Consider the following 7,658-nt stretch of genomic DNA (forward strand, 5'->3'; position numbering starts at 1 on the left):
GCTTTGTTTTGTTTCTTCATGTTCATCATCATTATTATTATTTTTTTATGTACATTGTTATCATCTTTTTTTTTATTGTCGTTATTTTACACATACGTACTTTTATTGAAATATCTCGATGCCCAGAACTAGTTATTTCAAAATAACTGACTGCCATGTCGGTATCTCGATTTTTAGTGTATTTAAGTTTCACAATCCTGTTACCCGTATTTATTCGTTGTGTGCTTGCTGTGGTGCAGGTATTAACAAGTTAGACTTTGCCAACTTGGGTTTACATCCTAACGGCAGGGTGAAATTTCAGTGCCCTCCTAACCCAAAACATGGTTACGATACACTATCCGTGTACTGCACGCGTGCTCTTAGAGGGAAGAAAAGAAGACGACAAGATATGACTTCTAACGAGCAACGTAGAACCAGAATTCCTCGCACTCTTCCGGTCAGAAGAGGCGGAGCAAATGCCCAGAAAAGATCTAGCGACCTCTCAAGTCATGACCAGAACAAGAAGCAAAAACAAGATGAGGCCGCTAAGAATCAGCAGAAGCCGTCAGAGACCTTCAAGGATCTGAACATCGTGAATCTAGAGGACGACGCTCCTACCGGTGTCAGAAGATTGAATATCACCCTGCGCAAGCCGACCGAGGCAAGTGCTGTTGCGGCAGAGAAGGTTGTAACGACTGACAAATCGGTAGCGGCTGACGTGTCTTCTCTTAGGGACCGACAGAATAGGGTGTCGGGCAAGTCTGCTAGCAGCAAGAATGCTTTCATTCCTGTGATGACAGAGGACTACGTCGAGGTTCCCCATGTGAAGGTTCCTACCGAGGTTGCTGAGGAGTTCTTAGTTCCTAGCGGCAGTGCTGGTGAGCCGTGGCATCCCCGTATTAATGTAAACAGGGGGGAGTCTGTTATCTGTGACGACCCCAATACCGGCGGGAGCATGGGTTGGAGAGTGCTGAAGGACCTGGCCACACCGGCAGATAGGCCCGTTGACAAGCTTATCGTTCCTTGCGGCCAAATGATGAATGACATGCTCCGGGTACGATAATCTTTATCTTTCTTTTTTTTATATATGATAATTTTACACAATTGTGTAACAACCCTTTTCCCCCTCTGTCCCTTTCTTTTTATAGACCGTCAACTCGGCGGTCGAGGTGGTACACATGTACCGATACTATCAGCGCTGTCATGATCAGGCCGAGGCAAAATATAAAAAATGCGATGACGGCCGACAAGCTGCTATCAAAGAGAAGGATCAACTGACGGCCAAGGTCAAAACGCTGGAGAACAATATGATTGTTCTGAACACTAAACTGGCCAACCAGGAATCCATGCAAAAGAGAATTACCGACCTCGAGCTGCAGCTAAAGACAGAGAATGAGGCCAAAACGAAGTTGGAGGAGAACTTGAGAAAAGCCGAGGAGGACAAGCCTGGTATCAGGCGCCGAGCAGTCAACCGGTTCATGCAGTCTGATCATTACCGGAATTTGCTGGTGGACCGATACACTGGCGGATGGGTAGCTGCGCACCGCTGTGTCTGCAAGGCCGAGAGCTGGGATGCAGAAAAATGGCAGGCGGCTGAGAACGCCTATAGTGAAGATATGCACCTGTCCCCTACCAACTATGAAGCAGAGTACTTTGAAAACCCTCCTCCAATTGAAGTGATGAAGAACCTTGACCCACGTGATTTGCCGGAAGAGGAGTTTGTAGATGCCATTATCGCCAGTCCTGTCGGTGAGGACAAGGCTGCCAGCACTTCTGAAGCTGTCCCCCAAAAGGCTCCTGAGACGAAGAAAGATTAATGGGGCGGGCAGCTATCACCAGAATCGTGTGGGTCCTCTCTGTCTGTAATATCCAAGGCTCATTGTTGAGCAACTTACGTTTGTTTTTGTTAAGACAATTTTATTTTTTTAAACAATTTGTATTTTGGCCGATCTGACCCTTGTCTTTTTTGGGTGATGGCTGTCGAATTCACATGTGTAAGCTATAACAATTTTTATTCTCTGTTGACTTAATCACTTATCTGCAATATTTGAATTTGGCAACTCGTATATTTTATCTGCGCAGAAGTAAACGGTTCTTCCGTTGTACTTGCCTTCCGAATGAATTTGCCGTTAATTTTGTTTCAAAGAAATTTACACGTGTTCTTTACTGTATTCATTCTAATGCCGTTAAACTCGTCTGTGATTTCTATAACTGTATTATATCTTATATTGTAATTGTATTATAAGTGCATATTCGTTTGTTTATTTATACACAAAACTTTATAGCGCTTTGCTACTTAAACTATTTCTAGTTCCAACAAACTATCGGCGTTTTTGTTTTTTCGAAACTTTTTTTTTTTGATTCCAACACATTGGCACCTTAGGCATATGCCCCCGAATTCCGCAATTATTTTCCTTAGAAATTGATTTCGGTATTCCTTATCAGTCTAGTATTTTCGGTATTTTCATATATATGCGGCCTTTAGCAGGCCGAGTATTGACAGTGGATCAGACCGTCAATTTCAACTCGCCTTGAGGCGCATTAGTTATCCAACCCTTCGCCTTACTTGAATGAAAGAGACAGCTAGCTAGGCTGTTTGTCAAATCATATCGAAAGTAGGGGATGGCTCCATATGTTACAGTACATACTTTTCTTATTAACGGCCTTGGCCAAACTTGTCCAAACAAACTACAGGCATGGAGCTTGCCTACAAAATAAAAGCTAACAGAAAAAAAGCTAAACCATGACTACATGTCATGCCGATAACAAATACGAGAAACTAAAACATACTCTAGACGTAGTATTTCTTGAGGACACTTGTATTCCAAACATTTTTTAACGGTACTCCTTCTAAAGTCATCAACCGATATGATCCTTGGCGAACTGTTTCATACACTTGATAGGGGCCTTCCCAGTTTGCGGTGAGCTTGCCATCGGCATTCCCCCTACCCGTTGCGGCCGTTCGACGAAGGACCAAGTCTCCATCTTCCAGAGGCCGATAATTTACTCTCTTGTTATATGCCTGACTCATACGATTTTTATATGCTTCTGACCTGATGGCGGCCGTAAGCCGCATTTCAGGCAAGAAGTCTAAATGCTGTCTTAGGAGCAAGTCATTCTGATCCTCACAGAAATGTTGAACACGAAATGTAGGGAGTCCTACTTCAGCCGGAATAACGGCTTCTGAGCCGAAAGCAAGGTTGAATGGCGACTCCCCAGTAGTTTCCCTTGTTGTCGTTCTATTTGCCCATAATATTTCCGGGACCAGATCTGCCCACAAGCCCTTCGCATCTTCCACCTTCTTTTTCAGTGCCGTTAGTATCTGCTTATTTGCAGCTTCCGCTTGGCCATTTGACTGAGGATGGCAGACTGCCGCGTATGCAAATTTTACCTTGTATATGCTGAGGAAGTTCTTAACTGGGTTGCAATCAAATTGGGAGCCGTGATCAAACACCATTGCCACCGGTAGCCCAAATCGGGTGAATATACTCTTCCAGATGAACTTCTTAACTTCACTCGCTGTTATTTTTGCTACCGGTTCTGCCTTTATCCACTTGGTGAAGTAGTCAATCCCTACTATCAGGAATTTTCTGCTCCCTGTTGCTGACGTAAAAGGTCCAATATTGTCCATTCCCCATTGTGCAAATGGTATCGGATTTAGAATTGGTGTCAGATCGTTTGGCGGCTGGTTGATTGCCGGCCCAAATTTTTGACATTTATCGCACTTTTTCACGTACGCTAAAGTATCGGCATTCATTGTTGGCCAGTAATACCCTCTTTTCATTGCTTCCAAGGACATTGACCGGCCTCCGGCATGATTCCCGCAATCCCCTTCATGGATTTCTTCTATCAGCCTAGTTGACTCATAGGCCGATATACACCTTCGCAATGGTAGCGAGAACCCCCTTTTATACAGCATTCCCTTGAACATGACAAACCAGACACTATCCTTCCTTATTTTCTGGGCTTCTATTTTATCCGCCGGTAAGACGTTATGCACCTTGTAGGCCAGTACGCCATCATACCATTCTTTGCCGTTAATCACGCAATTCACTTTTTTCGGATTGTTGTCGGGGTCAATGCTTTTGCGTTCCAGAAGCTCCACCATTACAGTACGTTCTAGATCATTGAAGCTTGAACTTGCCAGTTTTGCCAAGGCGTCTGCCTGTGTGTTTTTTGCTCTCGGCACCAATTGTATTTCAAATGATTCCAGGTTAGCCGTTACCGCTTTCAACTTCGCCAAGTAGGCCATCATTGTTTGTTCCTTGGCCTCATAAGTGCCGTCAAACTGACTTGCCACCAATTGTGAGTCAGTCGTGAGTTCTATCCGCTTTGCCTCAGCCGCAACACATAACTGTACTCCCGCAAGTGCTGCCTCATACTCAGCTTCATTATTGGAGGCTTTAAACTTGAATTTGATAGCATACTCGAATATGTCCCCTTGCGGTGATATCATGACAATACCGGCTCCGGAGCCTGTTGATGCTGAGGAGCCGTCAACGGAAACCTTCCACACTCCATTGTCTTCTTCTTCTTCAGTGTAGGATGTTTCCACAATGAAATCAGACAATACCTGAGCCTTTATCGACGCTCGTGGCTTGTAAATTATAACATATTCCGATAACTCTACCGCCCATTTGAGCAATCTTCCTGACGTCTCCATTTTCTGTAGAGACTTCTCTAACGGATGATTTGTCAACACTTCAATGGTATGTGCATCAAAATATGGCCTAAGTTTTCTTGCTGCTATAACCACTGCATATGCAATTTTCTCTATCAGTGGGTATCTTCTTTCGGCCGCGTTCAGGACATGGCTCACAAAATAAATTGGCATTTGTGCCTTCTTTCGTTCTACTATCAACACCGCTGCAACCGTCTTTGGAGATGCCGAGATGTATAATTGCAAGTTCTCTCCCTGTTCCGGCCGTGCTATGGTCGGAAGGGACCTTAGATGGTTTTTGACTACCTCTAACGCCTTTGCTTGCTCTTCCCCCCAAACGAATGTTTTATTTTGCCGGAGGACTATAAAGAATGGTAAGGCCTTATCAGCCGATTTGCTAATAAATCTTGTCAGCGCTGCCATGCGCCCAGTAAGCTTCTGTATGTCCTTTATTGACTTGGGTTGGGGTAGGCTAAGTATAGCTTCTATTTTGTCGGGATTTGCATCTATCCCCCTTTAACTAACCATAAACCCCAAGAACTTCCCTGAACGAACTCCAAAGACGCATTTTTCCGGATTGAGCTTCATTCGGTACTGACGCAAAGTTTCAAATGTCTCCCTTAAATCTGCAACATGATCAGTGGCTAACCGGCTTTTTACGTTGGAGTCGTCAACATATACTTCTATGTTTCTTCCTTTCTGGTTTGCAAAGACTTTGTCTACCAGTTTCTGATATGTTGCTCCGGCGTTTCGTAACCCAAACGGCATCGCCTTGTAACAAAATACTCCGGCATCCGTAATAAATGCCGCTTTCGTTCTATCTGGTGCATACAGGCTGACCTGATGGTATCCCGAGAACGCATCCATAAAGCTGAGCAGAGCATGGCCGGAAGTGGAATCTACCAGCCTATCTATTCGGGGCAGTGGATAGCAATCCTTTGGGCAGGCTTTATTCAGGTCTGTAAAGTCCACGCACATCCTCCATTTTCCTGACGGTTTCCTTACCATGACCACATTTGCTAACCATTCAGGGTACGTGCAAGGCTCGATAAATCCCGCCGCTAGCAACTTGTTTACTTCTGCTTGTATTGCTTCTATCTTTTCTGTCGAGAAGTTTCATTTTTTCAGCCTAACCGGCCTGGCATTTCTATCCATATTCAGCTTGTGTACTATAACGTCTGGATGAATTCCTGGCATTTCATCTGCCGAGAAAGCAAACACGTCAGCGTTCTCCCGTAAAAGTTCCACCAAATGACAACGGGTATCAACATCCATGTCTGACCCAACTCGTACGATTCTTCCCGATACCCCAGGTTGCAACTCAATTTCTATTGTCTCCCCTCCCGGCGAAGGGCGAGGAACTGCTGCCGGGCGCGTATCGAAATTCTCCATTGCTAAGTCGTGTGAAGATACGGCTCGCCCCCTTTTCTGCGTTTCCTGATTGGCCTGGGGTTGTCGGTTAGGTTGCTTTAAAGCTGTCACATAGCACTCCCTGGCCATTGTCTGACCTCCTCTAACGCGTTCTGTCTTTCCCAAATTTGAAACGTATACCATCGTCAAATGGTATGTCGAAACTACCCCCTGCACATCGTGGATCAGGGGTCTACCGACAATAGCGTTGTACGCTGAGGGCACATCAATTATCAAAAATTCCGTCATAACATCTCTGGTCGCCCTGCCTTCGCCGATTCTAACTTGCAAGGCTATGCTTCCTTCCGGCCTAACTGTGGATCCGTTGAAATCGATAACAGGATACGATACCGGAGTAAGGTACTTCCGGCCTATTCTCATTGCATCAAATGCTTCTGCAAACAAGATGTTAGCGGAGCTCCCTCCATCGACCAACACTCGCTTGATGTTGGCTCCATTGACCGTCAGAATTAAAACCAATGGATCATCGTGAGGAAAAACCAAACCCTTGGCGTCTGCCTCCGAGAAGGATACTGACGGCATGGACGCAGGCCTTGGCCGCTCGTCTACACCCAGTGCGTTCACTGTGTGCCGGTGTTCGGACAAACTCTTTTTCGCCCCGCTAACTGATCCCCCATGCACCGGACCACCGGTAATAACCTCTATTGTGATCTTGTGCCCTGGCGCACTATTCCCTTGACGGTATTCTCCGTGGTGGTTGCGCCGGTAGGTGTCATCTTGCATGGACGAGTCACCATGCCTTCGATATTCACTTTGCCTGGGTTGCGGGGCTTGCTGCCGACTTGGCCCTGTTTGAGCCCGATACTGGGACAGGTGGCCCTTTCTAATGAGGTCTTCTATATTCTCTTTCAGCTGAGTACATTCTTCCGTATAATGGCCAATATCCCTATGAAACATGCAATACTTTTTCGTGTCCCGACCTTTGGTTATCATTGGTGCCGGTCGTGTCCATTCCTCTCTGTGTTGATTTATTGAATATATTGCGGCCCTAGGTGTGTTCAGTTGTGTGTAGCTGCTGTACCGGCCAAGACCTGTGGGTGGCCTACCGGCCCTTGGCTGGCTTGGTTGTTGTTGTGGTCTGTTCATTCCGCCGGTATAGGCACTAGGCGCAACGCCATCATCCTGTCTTCGTGAGGGCTCTGATGCCGCTATCTGACTACTGGTTTTCAACAACTCCTCGCTTTTTATGTATTCATAGGCCTTGCCAAAGGCCACGCCTAAATTTGGGAACGACTTTCTTGCCATGTATTTTTTGAAATCATTATCCCCTAGACCGTTCATTAAGGCCATTACAGCTATTTCTTGCTGTAATTTTGGTATCGTATTAGCCTCACCGTTAAATCTCCTTATGAAATCCCTAAGGGACTCATCCCTTCTTTGTCTGACCGACATAAGTTCTCCAGAAGTTCTCTGCCTTGCACTATTGCTAATATACTGACCAGTAAACAGTTCGACCAAGGTATCGAAGCAATCGATTGATCCATTCTCCAAGTTGGAAAACCAATCCGAGGCTGGCCCCGTAAGCGTTGTCGGAAACACCTTGCACCACACCGTGTCGGTGTCGGTATAAAGTAACATATGGCTTTCA

The sequence above is a fragment of the Chenopodium album genome, chromosome 11 (assembly GCF_948465745.1).
Source record: "Chenopodium album chromosome 11, dcCheAlbu1.1, whole genome shotgun sequence".
Taxonomy (NCBI): Eukaryota; Viridiplantae; Streptophyta; class Magnoliopsida; order Caryophyllales; family Amaranthaceae; genus Chenopodium; species Chenopodium album.